This window comes from Zophobas morio, unplaced genomic scaffold (assembly GCF_036711695.1).
Source record: "Zophobas morio isolate AGI-343-1 ecotype UQ-CSIRO unplaced genomic scaffold, CSIRO_AGI_Zmor_V1 ptg000108l, whole genome shotgun sequence".
Lineage (NCBI taxonomy): Eukaryota > Metazoa > Arthropoda > Insecta > Coleoptera > Tenebrionidae > Zophobas > Zophobas morio.
Window position 1 is genome coordinate 2,971,852 of NW_026972213.1, and position 17,501 is coordinate 2,989,352.

The following is a 17,501-nucleotide window of genomic DNA, read 5'->3' on the forward strand; positions in this document are numbered from 1 at the left end:
CCGAAAATTTGGCAATACAGTGCTGTTGTTATTAGTATTACACTGCATCTATGCAAACTGATATACAGTACCTACTTGCAAAAAATGTTGGAGACGTTATCACAAAATTTTGTATTCTTGTCCTCAAGTTTTCAGAAAAATGGGATGGGCAATGAAACTTGTCACTTCAATCTTTATTTTTTTTAATCACCATGTATAAACAATTCAAAAAAATATGAATGGATTGATAAACTACAAATATAGACTCTAAATATTTTAAATTTGTTCGGTAAAATTTTCATATACCTACTTTTGTTGGGAGGGAAAAAACGGATGAATTTTGATAAACGATTTACGATGCTTACGATAACCTTAACACGTTTACAAGATTTCAGAGCATTAATTTTTTTACAACAATTTGGATCTCTAGTGTAAAATTCATAAACTACATTTATTATTGCAACATTTCTATATACATAAAAAATTTCGACACAGTCGACACAGACATGGACAGACGACAGAATGGCCTCTCAACAATAATAAGCTTTAGCTTCAAGTGTTGTGTTTTTGCACATCGTAAGAATATCTTGTGCAAACTTGTTTGATTACATTGAGTTTGTCGTCTCAAAACAGAGGACTAAAATTATTAATTAAGCGAAAGTTAAACAGAATGTTGGAAATTTCCATATCCAATCATTTTAAGCAGGTACCTGGGGTTGTGAGAGGTGGGGGTGTGTCCCACCCACCCCATTTAGTCGGTACCGGTAGACACAATTTTGTAGTTTCAAGTTCTGGAATAAATCCCAAGCAAAACGGTCGCACTGTTATCACTTTGATCCTTCGAAGCAATTTCTAACAAATCACAAACACAGAATGTTCTGAATATTATTATTAAAATCCTATTTAATAAACACTGCTTTTAGACTTCCGATTTGTGATACGCTGGACCGACCAAAGAAAGCAAACAGAAGTATATTTCACTTCCGGGGCCAATTATTGCGATGTTTGCTCCATTCCATTTAGGCCATTGAAATTTAAGTAGAAACATACAAATTAACCATTCTTTAATAAATCGAAATCTGGCAGCAAAACTCGCTAAAAATTTTCCTTCGGAGTTGATTAATGACCTTGATTTCATTTTGAAAAATGAACGAGTTTATGTGATTTAATTTTCTTACGAAGACAGTGAAAAGCAATTAACAAAATTTAGACTGAAGAGTACATTAAGTAGAGAACCAGCAGAACAGTGTCACGCAGTTATGGAACAACTATTGAGTTGGTAGCAACGATTAGTACATCAATCAGTGGCGCATTTACGCTCCCAGTTATACATCTGCATACCTAATTAGGAATATTATTTCTTTTATGTTTCCTTTGAGAATAAGTTACCTTTCAATGCGATAATGTATCTTCAGGCATTGAAAATTCGTTGCAATAAATTTAAAAAATGGAAACAAATTAACATATTTTGAAGAACAACCTCTAAGCAAATTTCCACTGGATTGCGTTGATAATGGCAAATTTGGATAATTTTAACAATAAAATAAATACTTACTTAATCAATGTTAGTTAACAATTCTAAATTTAAAAACGCGAAAATCGGTAACAATGTCAAACCAATTAAAACTCGTAAGACACAACCGTACCGTACTCCCTGCTCCTGTCGACGTTCCTGCAATTGTGCTAATTGGTCCAAGTTCTGGTAATTACAGACCAGATATTCATTTCAGAATAATTATTGTCTTCTGTTTTTTACGAGACCGCATAAAAATCTCGTAAAATTATATAAGGGAATGAATATAACGAAAGCTTAATTACAGTCCAAACCGTAACTCCGCATATTGCTATTCGTTTCTCGCGGCGAATCGAGGTTTGCGTTTTCCGGTAAAGTGCGACAAAGTGCTTTACTAGTAATAATTGTAGCAGTAGTAATAATAGTAATTATCGTCAACACCTTGTTATGAAGCCGTTACCGTCCGTGTACCTGGCATTATACCCATTCCCATTATTATTCAGCATATTGTTTTATTGGTCAGCGGAGACCTTTGCTCCCGTAATAACCAACCCTCGCAACGATGGAATTTTGGCCGTTTTATGAATATTAAAAACACGCCAACAATTAGGAGAGCTCATCATACATACAATTCTGCGGCCGTCCTTTTTAATTACATTGCGAATTTGATAATTAAAACGGCGAAAAGGGCCTCACAAAACCTGAATAAACGTACTCAGTCGATGAACTCGCCATTTATGGCACGTTCGTATAAACAGATTTTCGTTTTGTTTCAGCATTTCGCACACACTATCGCCACCCCGCATGCAATAACAATAATTAATGCGTAAAGATAATCTTTTTAATGCGACGTAATTGTTATGAATGTCAATGAATTGTTAATAAATATGCATAATGAGAGGTGAATTAGCCGCTCGAGCACGAAATAATCATAACGGATTGTTATAAGCGCTCGGTTCAGTGCTCGGTTTTCCATTTTTGCATAATTTTAGTGCGTATTTTTCTTTTCGAGTTGATTCGATGGAAAATACGCGCCGTTAGTGAATGCTGGAAAACAGTTTGGGAAATGTGACGGATTTTACATAATTATACAGATGCTGAAAGGTGCGATAATCGTAAATTTTTATTCGGCTGCGCATATTTTGCACGGATTCGGTTGAATAAAAACTAGGGGATTTTATTAGGCTGTGGCAGAATCAGAGCACGTGTTTTTGTTGCACTTGTTTATTACTCACATTGTGACTCCGCTGTGTCCAATCTGTCTCTATGCTATCTGTTTAAATACACTTTTAAATTTTCGAATTTTTATCATTTTTCTTTTTACACTATCTGTTATATAGTGGCAGCTCACTTCAGTTTTTCATTCCACTAAAATTGTAAATATCTATACTACTTTAAGTCTATATTCAACTGTAATAATTAAAATGAATTAAAAGTTGTTCAAAAACGATGATCGTCGTCATTAAAAACAAGGATCTTCGTTGAGGTTTAAAATATAATGTTCTGTTCAAATAACGCTAGGAAATGAAATTTTTAACTTCAGCTTCAATAAAAAATAATTCTTCAGTGATTAAGCTTGAATAATATAACCAATAGTCTACAGCAATATGTTTTTTATACAACTGTACGTACTTTGTACAGTGTAAAATGTATTTAACAACTCTAGGTACTGAAAAATTAACCGACTGTGAAAAAGGTGCGCAGATCCATTAACAAGAATCTTGTCGGTTCTTAGGTACCTACAACAAATTCACTTCCAATTCATTCGTTCCTCTCTAATTAGATGGAGGCTGTCATTATTCTCAACGTAGGCATATAACTAAGCATATAAGTTTATTGCTGTTATGTGCAAAAGAAGAGAAAAAGTATTGTGTAAGAAGTACTAGGATGTGCTTTGGTCAACTATATTGTGAGTTCTATTTACCAACGTGGACGGTAGTAACAATTTTTTGTAGAATGCTGCAATGAGGGAACTAAACATTTATTAGACTTCTTGTAACAACTACTCTGTATACACTTGTAATCAAGTTGTTCCGGGACATCATCTTTTCATTTTTATACCACCGCCTATTTTTTCATGTATCTCTTTTTGTGCCCATGTCGTAAAATTATTCGCTACCACAAAGGTATCCAATAGTTAAATTTTCAACAGTCATTTTGTTCATGCTCTTGATGACGAAAGACAGAAATATGTGGCTATACTGATTTCTTAAAAGGTTTTGACATAATCGATTAGAATTTCATTTTACATAAACTAACCATTTTTGGATTTAATTCAAAGTCAAACCTAGTTAACTTTTTAAGTCTTACTAAATAATAAAAATTCTACGTATGTTATGTCTCACGCCACGGGAGCTGGAACTCCGGGTTTTCTCTGAAAATGTGACCAGAATAGTCCGAAAATTTAAAAAAACAAAAAACACTAAATACTCTGCTTCTCCGAAAATTGTATATTTAGTCCAAATTATTGATAGTTTTGTTTATTTTTCATTTGTTAGTTAACACAGATACTATCATACTGAAAATTTAACATTACCCGTTTTTGTTTAAATACCATTCGATATTTGATCTAATAGAAGGAAGCTACAATTTGGACTGAACCTTCAATTTTCACAAAAGTAAAACTCGTCCCGGATTTTAGGCCAAAAAAAAAAGCCAAAATAGGTGTTACAAATGCGGATTTTAGGCATATTTTATGTAAAATCAATTTTACACAATGTCTGGTTTTCTTTGAGATGTACATTTATTTGATTAAGTATTTTACATACTCAGCGGTCCTAATCTTCGTTAAAATTTGCATAGCAAATTAGATATTTTTCTCAATTTTCATCAGAAAAATTTTTCCTTTTGTATATGAGGACATTTTCATACCTAGAGAAGGATTTCTCAACATCACACGATGTCAGAGGAGAAAACTTAAAATTAGACATTTCAGTGGGTTTGATTTTTAAGTCTTTTTCTACATTTTCGTCTTGTAATACTTTGCTGACAAGTTGAAGCTCTTGGTACATACCCGATATATTTACTTCTCTCGACGTATCATGTCTGTCTGGTGTCTGTGTCCATTTTTATTAGACACGTAATCTCCGAAACTGCTGGACACATTGTTGTCAAATTTTGCATGTATCTATATTAGGAATGTAAATGGCCAAAAGCAAACCAAAATTTTGCTGATCATCCCCACCAACAAATTGATGTCGTCATTTCAACGAATTCTGTGTTTATTTGATTTAACTGTTATACAAAAATATATGTACTCCTATACGTGTAGTGTAGGAATCCGCTTTGAATTTTTTCATAACCGCCCAAATTTTTGCAAAAACCTGATGCATAATATAATAACAGTTGACCATTAGCGTAAGGCATCCCGGTTAAGGTTGAGGAATGCGGATCGAACGTCGCCCGTTGTATTCCAAACTTGGTCAATCGTTTTTTTTTTCTTTTTTTTTTCTTTTTCACTCGCATTGTGTATTATCTATGTTTATGACGTCATAACAAATTTTTTTATTGGTTAAATTACCACACATTTTCGAAAAGGTGAGAATGCGCCTGTCTCTATTTAATAAAAAAAAAATATAATAATAATATTCAGAACATCCTATTCGTCTGTGGCCAAAACACCCCGCGTACTTCAAAAATAATACAGTTGCTTCCAGTGGCGGCGTAGTATGGTTTGACACCCAGGGCGGTTTTCTATTGAGCACTCCGCCATATAATAAAACAACAAATACTAAACGCGCTTCTGGGTCTTTATTTTGGCAAAATATTCTATGACGTTATCAAAATTTACTTTCCTCCGTTTTTCAATTGATAAAATGGAAACATTCTTTACTCGCGCTTAGCTCATTGTGGACTTTAAGCACGATTTTACCAATTTTAATTTTAAAAAGCTTCTTCGCATGATGCCACCGAAACAAATGGTTAAAAAAATCTTAGACACAGCCCTAGACTCGGAACTCTCAGAGTAGCCTCATTTTACGATAAATCTGAAAAGCTGCAATGTAATCCACTGAACCCCTTCTTGGGAAGAAATGCTGGCGGCTTCCAAGTGTCGCCTCAGTGGTAAAATTTCCAAAATTATGTCCTCTGCAGAAAATTCATCGTAGATTTTTGTCAGATTTGGAACTATTCCATGCACATCTCTTCTTGATGACGTTAGCAGTGGGATTTATAAACTTACTGTTGACGTTGCAGTTGCAGTTTCCACTGACGTTGCTTTTAGAGCTGAAAATTTCCATTTATAAACTCCGTTGCCAAGTTGCCGATGATAGCAACTTTGATGTTCAACTTTTGCCGTATTTAAAGGGATTATAGAGAAAAAGTGGACGATTAAAGTTGAATACTACAAGAATTTATCATTAAGAAAAAAAGGCAAAATGTAGTCCCGGCCACCCGCCAGGGGACGAAGCTTAACTGCAAAATCCTTATTTCTCTACGAGAAATTAAAAACATGTTTTTGAGTATCGTGTTGTTTATTTTTGCATTTTTTTCTTGATATAGGTACATGGTATTTTTTGAACAACATGATACTCAGTTTCAATTTGTTGTAAATAAATAAGTATTTTGTAGTTAAGCTCGGTCCCCTTAGTTCACGGCGAATAAAAAAAAATATTACAATTGAGATTGGGCGGGCTTACATTTTGCGGCTTTTTGTTTTAATATGTGTAGACTTCTTTTCACCACATACACCATCAAACTTAAAACATATTTAAAATGGAAAATTTGTATAAGGAAATATCGATTTTGTAATAGGCTCCGCCCCATATTTGCAAAATTGGTGTTTCCTTGTAAAAACCATCTTTACCATGTTTTAAGTTTCTTTTTATGAAAAGATGCCTGTGTATATTAAGAAAAAAAAAGGCAAAATATTACCCCCACCCACCCGCCCTAGCTCAATTCTTATGATTTTTTTTATTCATCGTAAGCCGAGGGGCGGAGCTTAATTGTAAAATCCTTATTTTTCTACGAGTAATTTCCATGTGAAATATATTCTTAAGTAATTGTGTTATACAAAGAAAACTAAATGTATTAATTAAAAAAAAAGCTAAAAGGGAAGCCCCACCCATCCGTCTCGATCTGAACCTTGATGAATTTTTCATTCGTTGTCAGACCGAGGGGCGGAGCGTAATTGCAAAATCGATATTTCCCTATAGAAATTTACCGTTTTAAACATATTTTAAGTTTCTTGCTGTGAAAAGATGACTACACATTGTTACATTTGGCGGGCGAATAAAATCGGCTTGTGTTAAAACCCAACAATTTATTTCTTACTAACTCGAATTACCCGACTTATATTACAACGATTATGTACAGATAACTCCGTGGTGCAACTTGAATGCATTCGTTCATTGGACTCGACTTGCTGAATAATCCGTTCACCAAAGGTGGACTCCACAGTACGCGGTCCTTCTCGAAACCTTACGTCACCGCTTCTAGACTTCTCCGGAATTCCCATTCGCGACTTCCGTTTCCAGGCGTTTCTTTAGCGCTCCGTCGCTCAGTCGCATTGAGGATGAATCGTCGCGGGGACCAGGGAGTTCTCGACGGCCGTAGGCGTCGTATCGAGGCGGCGTACGGGTGTATTTCGTACCATTGCCCCTCCTTAGTTCTGATTGTCCCGTACGTCGGTCAACTCTCTACTTTTACATTTTCTCGACCTTTCATGACCCCTAGTGTACGAAGAAATGTGTCTCTCGTGTCCGTCTCTCTGTCTGTCTGTCCATCTGTCTGCCGCCACTGTTGTTTCATTATCCACATCGAGTTGCGCATTTTGCCAAATCAAAAAGTATCTCAATGAAGTTACGTCTTTTTCTAAACCAGATTAAAAAAAATATATCAAACGCCTATAGCATCGAAACTTTTCTAGTAGATGCATTTTGTTTTTACACTCCAACATATAAAATAAAATCTCAATTTCAGAAAAATTGGAGTTACACACTTTGAAAATTACGTCGACTAAAATTCCAAACGCAGCATGAGATAAACAAACACTTTTGCTCGTCAAGCTACAGTTTTTTTTTCTGAGAGGATATTGGCCCCCCAAAAATTAGCATTAACATGCTTGAATCCGGAGATAGAGTCACCGTGTCAAAATACCTTAGTTGTCAACCCTAAATGTGATTTGTTGGGCTGCACTTTAGGGGCGAGGGAAGTCTTGTGGAAATAACTACTATATCCATCCACAGACTGACTTAAAAAATATTTCGTTTAATTTAGAATTACACAGCAAAATCATGAACAGCAATACACGAACCTTTTTTATATCGTCAAAGTAATCGCAATAACAGAACAGGTTTTGGAGGCAATGCATAACCCGGTAAGGCTTCTTTACGTTGGAAATTAACCCATTCACATCTTCATATTGATTCCGGATAACTTCAGAAAAAGTTAAAATAGAAGAAACGCAAAAAAAGCGCTCAAAATCAAAAATAGGCAAATAGGTATAAAATAAGTAGGGTACAATAAAAGGATTTTCTCAGATACACAAGGCGCGAGAGGCAGCCTATTATGGTCCAAGTGGCTTCTTACACTAACAAATTTTCAATTTTCACAAAAAAAGCGAGTTACAGCTCGAATAGTTTCGCTATCAGACATCTGTGTTCCACAAGTATCGAATCTGGGTGATTTGTTGTTCTTATTCTTTATCAGTGATGTAATTGACTATGAAAAACTATTAGTTACGGATGACTTGAAAGTATTAATCTTATCTTTATCATTTAAAGGAACTTCCGCCATAAAAATTTAGGAATAACATTTGATGGTCAATTAACTTTTAATGAACATACCAGGACTAATTGTATATCCAGCCATTAAAGTTTTTTGTGATATATAAACATTAAAGATTTTTGTTTCCAATAAGTACGATCAAGAATAGAATATTACTGTTTGGTGTTCCCCGTATTACATTAGTCATATTCAGAAACAAGAAAATGTTTAGACGAAATTTCACAAATTTTTACATTTCAGATAGGAGTTTCACAACACATTCTTCGAAATAATGAATATTGAATATATTGAATCCTTGAAATTGAGGCGTAAATCAGTTAGTATGAAATTCATGGTATCATTATTTCATGATAAAATTAATTGCAGTCATTTATTATCCTTGTTTAATATCCTGGTACCATGATTAAAAAACAAACTGCTACGTTTAATTTACTAAAACCTATAATATTAACATGTTTGTTAAGTCTCTTATATGTATATATAGAATGGCTTTTCATTTTAATTCCATTTATGTAAGATTTTTTTTAATTGCAAGTACCTTTATTACCATATCGTTTCCCTGTAATTGGATTATGGAATATTGTAATAAATGTTATTACAGTAAACAAGTATGTATGGTCTCAGTTATGACCTCGCCAAACAGCTTTTAAGAGTCAAAAATATAAATACCAGTTGAGGGAAATATTTTATTGAAATGACGTCACCAATGTTCTCAGTTCAGTGAATAGGGACCTAACTTGGTCTGCATACGTAGCAAATATTTGCCTGAAAACAAACCACTAGTTGTACCTTTGTAGAAAATATATAAATAATATATAATGACATTTTGATGAAATAGTTTATCAAAATTGATAATTTTATATTAAAAAGAAGTCGTCTCAACAAAACTTTAATGAGTTAGTGATCGATATTGAGAACTCTGCTTTATCTAGGTACTGCTGTGAAGCCTCTAATCTGTGTCTACTTAGTTTCCGAATTTTACAGCTAAACGGTAGTAAAAATACATTGATGCAGATTATTAAAATTTCCACCCCCTCAGCATGCGTTTACGAGCACTAAATTTCGCGTCGTCACATTTATTCGCGACGATTTTTGCAAAAGCTGTTATCATGTAATGTAGGTCATAAACAAAGATAAAGTGCTCCGAATGCATCGTAGTTACGGCGAATGAGATGCTCCCACTGAAAAATGGGATTCAATTTGTCGGCGGCGGAAATTTAGTTTTTTACTCTTGTCGCTCAAGTGCTCCGACCACTTTAACAAAACGTCTTTCCGTCTTTTCTCAAGATAAAAACCGCATAAGCCCGACATCACGACCGTAATTTTCAACGTTGATTCAAGGATTAAACCCGAGCAAAGGAAGGGATTATTTATTCAGACAGAATTATGGATCAACATGGGAAAAAGTTTAAACTTTTAGCATTTAATTTCACAGCTGAGCTGTCGCATATATTGGAAGGAGCCCGCCTGAAAATCTCCGAAATGATAAAAGTCATGACTGGAGGATATGAGAATAATAAATTTTGGCGGAATCCTGCGTCTTGAATAAACGCAGGAAGAGTTGAGGTGGGAAGATCTAAAGGGTTTCGAGAAGTTTTTAAAATTTAAGTCGGAGATTCGCGCGGATAGAGGGTCTCAACTTGGACTATAAATTGTGGTAGGTGTTTTCGTGATATGAATTATGGGGTGGCAGCTCAGGATTTTATGTTTTTGTTGTATAGACGTGTGTGGGATTTTCTTGTTAGTGAAAACAACTTGATCTCCTTCTGGTCAACAACCTTGCAGATCTGATGCGTTGGTTAATCTTGATTCATTAATATTTCAATAAAGATTCAGCGCGGAGATTCAAATTTAATCAGATTTACATCATTAATTATTGCTATAGTTAATCAGAATTAAGTGTTATCAGATTATAATTCGCTTTTATTTTCCACGGTGAATTTAAGACACTGGAGTAATGTGGAGATAGATTAATCTAAATGAATTACGAACGAGCCGACGTTGCTGATTAAAGAAATGAGAATTTAAAATGGATAAATAAATATAAAGAAAATTAAAACAATATGTCAAATATAAATTAGCACAGACAGATTATATCGCCATTTGCTAAAAAGCAAATTAATAAAATTAAAATTAATACAAAATCCTAATATGAAATTAACTATATTGTAAAACGATTATATAATCAAACACTTTTCTCACGGATATAAAACTTTCTGACAGTGAATAAAAGATGAGCACTTCATTAAAAGCAGTCTAACATTTTACTTTGATCTCTTCTCTATTGCAGACACACAGAGTACTATTACGTAATGAAAGTATTTCTTACGGCTGCGCTAATACTTGTCATGTAATGGCGACATTTCTTGATATCGTGTGATGAGACGCAGTTTCCGAGGCAACCCAATATAAACGGTTAAAAATAATGAGTTTTAATTACATTATTTTACCCACAAAGAGTAATAAAACCTGGTCAAATTTGCAATGGTTTTTTGAAGATATTTTTAAAGTTTGAGTTGAAAATAAAACGATCAAAGACAAACTACCAAAAATCCATTTTTTAGTTGGCAGTTCTAATAATGTTGCCAATCTGAGAAAAAAAAAACACAAACATTAATAGTCACTCGGTATTAGTTCAGCTGGATCGTGAGATGAAACAAATTATCAGTTTTTCATTTTAAAAGAAAAAAAAATAAAACAGACGAAACAATAAGATGAGGTAACGTAAAAAAATCCTGAAAGAATCTGAAAAATACTATTTAAAAAAATATTTTTTCCTTATTATTTTTTATTGAGTAGTATGCCATTATTATCGCCAGAATAACAATAAGTGCCATTTACCAGCAACATGTCACTTATACAAGATTCACATTTTGCACAAGATTTCAGATCTAATAACACTACGTCAAACTGAAAGCTTGAGGCTGCAAGAAACCAAGATTTATCCGGTTGCACCGCCAACTATTCTCGGATGAAATATTATGTTACATAAAATACACATCTGCGCAGTTGGTTGTCTATACAGAGCCATAAATTTTTGTTAACAATCCACAACAGAGCAAGAACCTATTCTAGATGCGCATTAATAAAACATATTTTCTACTACCACTCCTCTCAATTAATTGGTAATTGATATATAATTCCATTAATCCGAGCAAAGAATTTCACATGAAGCTGACCTGTTCACATCAATTAACGAACGAAGGAGCACTCGAAAATAAGTGTGCAATCCGGCTTTGCTCATTTGCACTTCCTGCTAGGCAATTACTCAGTCGAAATTGATTCGAATGGTTCAAGGTTAATTTACAATCTCGCCTACCTGCATATCTTAGGAATTTAAAAAGCTACTGTTCGAGAAACAAATTTTAATTGAGGGGAAAAACAAACCAAATTAGTTCTGGTGATTAATATTATGACTGAAGTAGAATTTATGTGGAAAAACGTTTAAAATTAATTAGAATTTTAATTAAGCCAACTGATTAAGTTTGCCTGGAATTGATATTTTTCATGGCAAAAATTAATAAAGCCATTAATTGATACAATCTGTTTCAAATGCGTTATTGTAGTAACTAATTCCATTTTTCTTTTCAGGTGAGGACCGCAACCTTCCCAAGGCCTTGTTAGTCCAGTAATTATCAAAAGTTCGTGTGATCGTCGGGTTTTGAATCCGGGGCCCATTATGGTATTAAGACCAAATTGCTTTTTTTTCACTATTAAATTGTTTGTTTCCTCGAACACTGACCAAATAGGCTATAATTATAAAGTAGCATCAAATTCTTTTCTCCACAACATCATCAAAAATTCTTTACAATTTTCCATAAGTCCATTAACTTAATAAATCTCAAACGTTCCATAAAAATAAATACCTATTCGATTCGATTCGCGTAATTTCGTTTCGAAAAGATCAGCGACGTTACATTGTAATTTCAGATATTACCACCGTTATTATAGTGTCTACGGGCACATTTTCGATTTAGTTCGTCATATTGTGATCGTTCCATCTCATTCTTAATCAACCACGCTCACAGAACACCTGTGCGAATGGAATGCCATTATTTGGTTTAATTTGAGGCCTGAGAGACCGTCGGTAGATGGCGCATCTGGTTGCGTCACTAGATTGTTTGGTTGTATTCGTGCTGTCGTATTTAGTCTATTGTGTACCTAACTTTACTGATGAACACAAAAAAAACCCAAAAAAATAACTGGTAGAATATGGGATTATGTGATTATAAACGTTCGCAGGATTCCATTGAATTTTTTATCAGATCCGAATTTACCGCTCCGGTAATTACAGCCATGCGTTTAACGAAAATAATCTCGAAAATTACTGATTGTTTGTTTGTGTAAAAGAAAAGAAAGAATTAGTTGCCGTGTGAGGCGGGTCATAAAGGAAGAATGCAATTAAGAGAGGCTAACATTTCGTTTTGATTTGCTTTTATATGGGTTTAATTCGATTATGAGCGTGGCATTTTGAGGCTGGGAAATGTGGAGTTCGATTAATTCTTTTTTTTTCGACAATGCGGCCGACGTTTGAAGATTGCTTTTCAGGTTCTAAATTGAATCGTAATGTCGTGTCGACAGGGCGATTACAAAAAAATTGATCGGGTTTGTATTGTCGGGATTAAATGCGTTTAAGGGAACAATTGGAAAATTCGAGGAATATAAAAACATGATCAGTGCAAAGAAATGTCTCACTTGTGGTATTCAAGGCATTATTGGGTTTCATATTGCTTCGAAACTTATATTGTGTTACGACGTGAAGCTATTTTTGTTTGGACTTCTTATAAAAATAGATAACCTAGACATCACAATTTCGCATTTTTTGTTTTGAATTGAATTTTTTAATTATCTAAGTAATAGAAACACAAGGTTTTTACTAATGAAAACTGTTCATTTCTTTGTTTACAGTGTGCTTGTAATCTCCACAATTTTACAAAAATTTAAAAAAAAATTATGTCTTATTTAGGCGCAGCAAGCCTTTATTTGAATGCCATTTAAGTAAAATAAAACGATACAAGTTTTATGTTAAGTTCCGTAGAAGGAAAGTTTAGTTTTTTACGTTTTATAAAGTTGGTATATTAATACAGGGCACAAAAACGCTTGTTATGGATACGATTTCAAGCAATTTGATTTCTTTTCACGTCCATACATGACGATAATCACTGTCGTCAGTGCTCTGAATTCCTTCCAATCTGTGAAAATAACGGAAATTGTCATGTTAATTAAAATCTCGTTTATTTAGAAAATTACCAACGTTTCCATCACGAAACAACAAAAAACAGAAGAGGCTAAACCGTTAATGCAGCTCTCGAACATTCTTAACTTAAAATGTTCTTAATGCTGCTGAACCAGATTTGTAGCTTTTTCTTCCTAAGTCGAGTGAAATCTTTCAATTATGAACACACTACAAATCAATTTGGACTTAGTACATTGCTAACGGCTCCTGCAAGCTGTCATTATGACGATAACTGCTTTGAGTAAATGAGAATCTGATGTAAAAAGAATTGTTTATGCGGAGAATTCGACATAGCGAGAGTTGTATTAGAAGTGTGATGAGTTTTACACTGTTGTGTGAAATTTCTGCGATGCGGAGAATCCATGTTTGAGACGAGCTACTTCAGAAGTGTTTCTCGATAGGGAAAGGCTTTAGGAAACGAGTGGAATTGAATTTTGTTTGATATTTTTTCATCAGGAGTGATGGGGAAAATAAGGATAACGAAGTTGATGTCTTTGTTTTAAAAGAAATTGAATGTCTACTAGTTTATTCGAAGTTAGTTTTTTGCGCTGTATTTGGCGACCGTTTTATTTTGTCTTGTAATAAAATTTTTACATTCTTATTAAGACAAGATACGTATAAAACATATGCAAAAATTTCAAACTTCCCTCATTAAAAATAGTTGAGCAATAAATGTTTGCTTGTCGATAAAAAAATTCTTGTATCTGCAGTCTTTTTCCTTTTTAGAAGTATACAGCTAGCCAACTGTAAATGCCACATGTAAACTATAATTACGCAATAATTATATTAGATATATATTTAACTGTTAACATGAAGATTTTGCATGCCTTCAACAAGAAACTGTAATATTTCAGAAAAAAAAAAGAATTATTTGTTGAATGCTTAAATCTGACCTTCATAAATTTGCAACACCATCTAATTTATTACTATTTAACAGAGAATTTATTGTTTTATTATTAGCTTATAACAAAATGAATAAAATATGAACTGCTAAATTCGAAAGACAGAACCATTAAAATTTAGTACCATCCACACGTATTTCCACGCCAAAATTGTTTTCCCACTCTCTATATATCATTTTAATATAGAACTACAATGTTCTCTTCAATGTTATACATATCTCTATCACCTCGAGTCGAATTTATGGCTCCAGTTATCTTGGCAGAATTTCGATCTCGTGTGTATTCGACTGTGAACACTGGAAGAAAATCAATTATTCCATATCCATAAAGCAAAACTGCCATTTCGATGCACAGAATCACCTCGTGGAGAATTTCATTACCCACAGGAAACGAAATAATAAAACGATATTTACGTAAATTTCACTTACAGTAATCCAACGTGCTAATATGTTTCTAACGGGGAACCAATATTTCTTCCTTTCCAATTTCTGTTTTTTAACTCTCAGAATTCATTCCTTTGTTAAAAAACACGGATCTAACGGATATCCAACTTTCATCCGAACTACAAATTCGAACAACGTCCATTAACGACCGCTTTATCAGTTTTGCTATTTTGTAAATGAGGCAATTCCACATAATTTATACCTCTCTCTGCAAATTTATATGACAACAGATGTTCAACACATTTCGCACCGTTTAAATTAATCGCAATGTTGTGATTAATCGTTTTTACAAATATTATTTTTAATGAAATGGAAATTCAGCGAGAAAAGACTAATTTAATCAATTCTTCATTCAAGTTTTCCGCTCGGTTAAACAGTACTTTTTGCAGGACATGTGGAGAATTAATCACATTTTTAACGTTTTAATTCAGCAATTTTTTGCTTTATGGTTGCTCATAAAGCGTGCGAAATGAGCTTTAAAGTCAGTTATGATAAATTGTTTGTGGTGACAACTCAATTATTATTAAAATTTATTATGAAATTCTCGAAGCTACAATAAAGTTTAATCTACACGTAAATTCGTGGAAGAGACTTTGTAGAACTATTTTGTGTTATTTGTGTGATTACGTTTGATTGTGGCCGCGATAATTGCAGCGCTTTATGGTGAAAATGAGGTTTAATCGGCTCAGGTGCAGCAAATAAGGATTTTAATTAGGGGCAAGTACAATTATGGAGAATAAAAGTGCCTTGCAGATTTCTGAGGTTATTCTGCTTAATAATAAAAATTAAAAGTGTTGGAATATTGAATTTCCAGTTTTTTTGTCAGTATTATCAGCTTTAAAGCGTCATGAATCTGAATAGCTGAATTCATTTCAAGTAGTCTTGAATGTTTAGTATGACACTGCAGAATAGAACGAATGTAGTGAAATTTTAAATTTGTATTAAAAATATGGCGAAAATTTTAACCAAAATATCTACGTTCATCGATGTTAAAAAATTTGATGATTTTTGTTCATAAAATAGTATACATTTTTCTCTAATTCCGATAAATACAGGCTTATTTTTCACCTTAAACATCTAGATTGTAGAAAAAAAAAAAAAAAACTGTAAAGAGATTTAAATTTTTAAATGAATCGAAAACCCTTTGAGGTTTTTGTAAATATAGTACCTACCAATCACTAAACAGAGTTTATTCATCCTTTTTAGAAAGTTTCTTCTTAAAATTTTGTGAAGTAAATCTCGCCTAAAACGTGCATAATAAAATCCTGTATTTTTCAAACTGTTTATAAAAGTGGGTGCTGTTATTTATTAATATTACACTGTACCGATTCAAACTACTCATCACTATGTTTATCATAAAAATCAAGTTTGCAGAATCTACTCATAATTTATCTAAGAAATTGGGAAGTTGGCTTTTTTAATTGATTGTACCTCAGAGGCAAGGGAAGTTCAATCTCAATAACTAACAGGAAACTAACACTTGTAAGTAGTTTTATGTGGACCAAACAAAATTTCAGTCTAAAAGAAATTTAGAAATGATATTAAAAAATTGGTCGATGGTTATTTCAACAGAACTTTCCTCGCCCTTGAAGTATAATCCGACAAATCCAGCTTCTTTAAAAAATAACAAAATTTGATTTTGCGATTTTCGTTTTGTGATCAAATTGGTATTTACGCTCCCAAGTATCAACGGACAATGTAAAATATATTTAAAGCAGATAAATAATCATTGGGATAAAATGTCCTCTCAACACTAATAACAAATTTTATATTTATGTTTATTTAGCAAATCGAACAAGATGTCCTAATTATTATTATAATTCTTATTTTATCATTATTAAATAAAAACCTGCGCATTCTCACATTTTCGGGAAAATGATGCTGTCATTAACATAGGTAATACTAGTCATAGCACAAAAGAAAACTAGTCACAGCGCATTACCAATGCAGAAAAAAAAGAACGGCCAAGTTCAGCATCGAATTTCTCCTAAAAAAACACTGCGCCACAAATGCTTATATCCTCTGTTGGCAGTACAATGTTATTATAACTTGCAAATATTTTTCCAAAAATTGGAACGTTTAGAGACAAAACTGAAAGTAGATTCGTACACCACAAAAACAGGAGTGTATAGGATTGACAAAATTTGAGAACAATCGGTAAAGTAGTTTCGGAGATTACGTGTCTAAAAAAAATGATACAGACGCCAGACAGACAGACAGACAAACACAGAGAGAGATAGACAGACGAAAACGGATAAGATCACTTTTTTCGTACTTATGGGATCATGAAACGTCGAAAAAATATGAAAGTGGCAATTCACCCGATGGATTCGATTACTAGACTTCCATAGCTTATGCTCGGGAAGTAAAAATTTAACTCTAGCTTAGAAGGAATTTCAGTTATCTGAAAGTAATAGCATTTTTAAAAAGTAACATTTTGTTTAACACTTGAATGAGAAATTAGTTCCATTCACCAAACGGTATTTCTTACCCTGAGTGGCAAGACCTTAGCACTAGAATATTTTGCATTATTATCAAAATTTGGTGCGTTAATTCTATAGATGTTACTTGTCGCTTGAGAATTCGATCGTTTTATTTTATTTACACAGATGTATAGCTGTTGCCTTTAGAACTGGTTGAAATCCACAACCATTACATACTTCTCAATAGAGGGCATTCCAGAGCTACAATTAAAAAATACC

General features: G+C 33.4%; 1 protein-coding gene across 4 annotated transcripts in view; it reads left to right on the forward strand.

The window, feature by feature from the left end:
• Positions 1 to 17,501, forward strand: part of LOC135144785 (protein prickle-like) — an 889,236-nt gene that overhangs the window by 665,302 nt on the left and 206,433 nt on the right. The gene's annotated exons all lie outside the window — the stretch shown is intronic.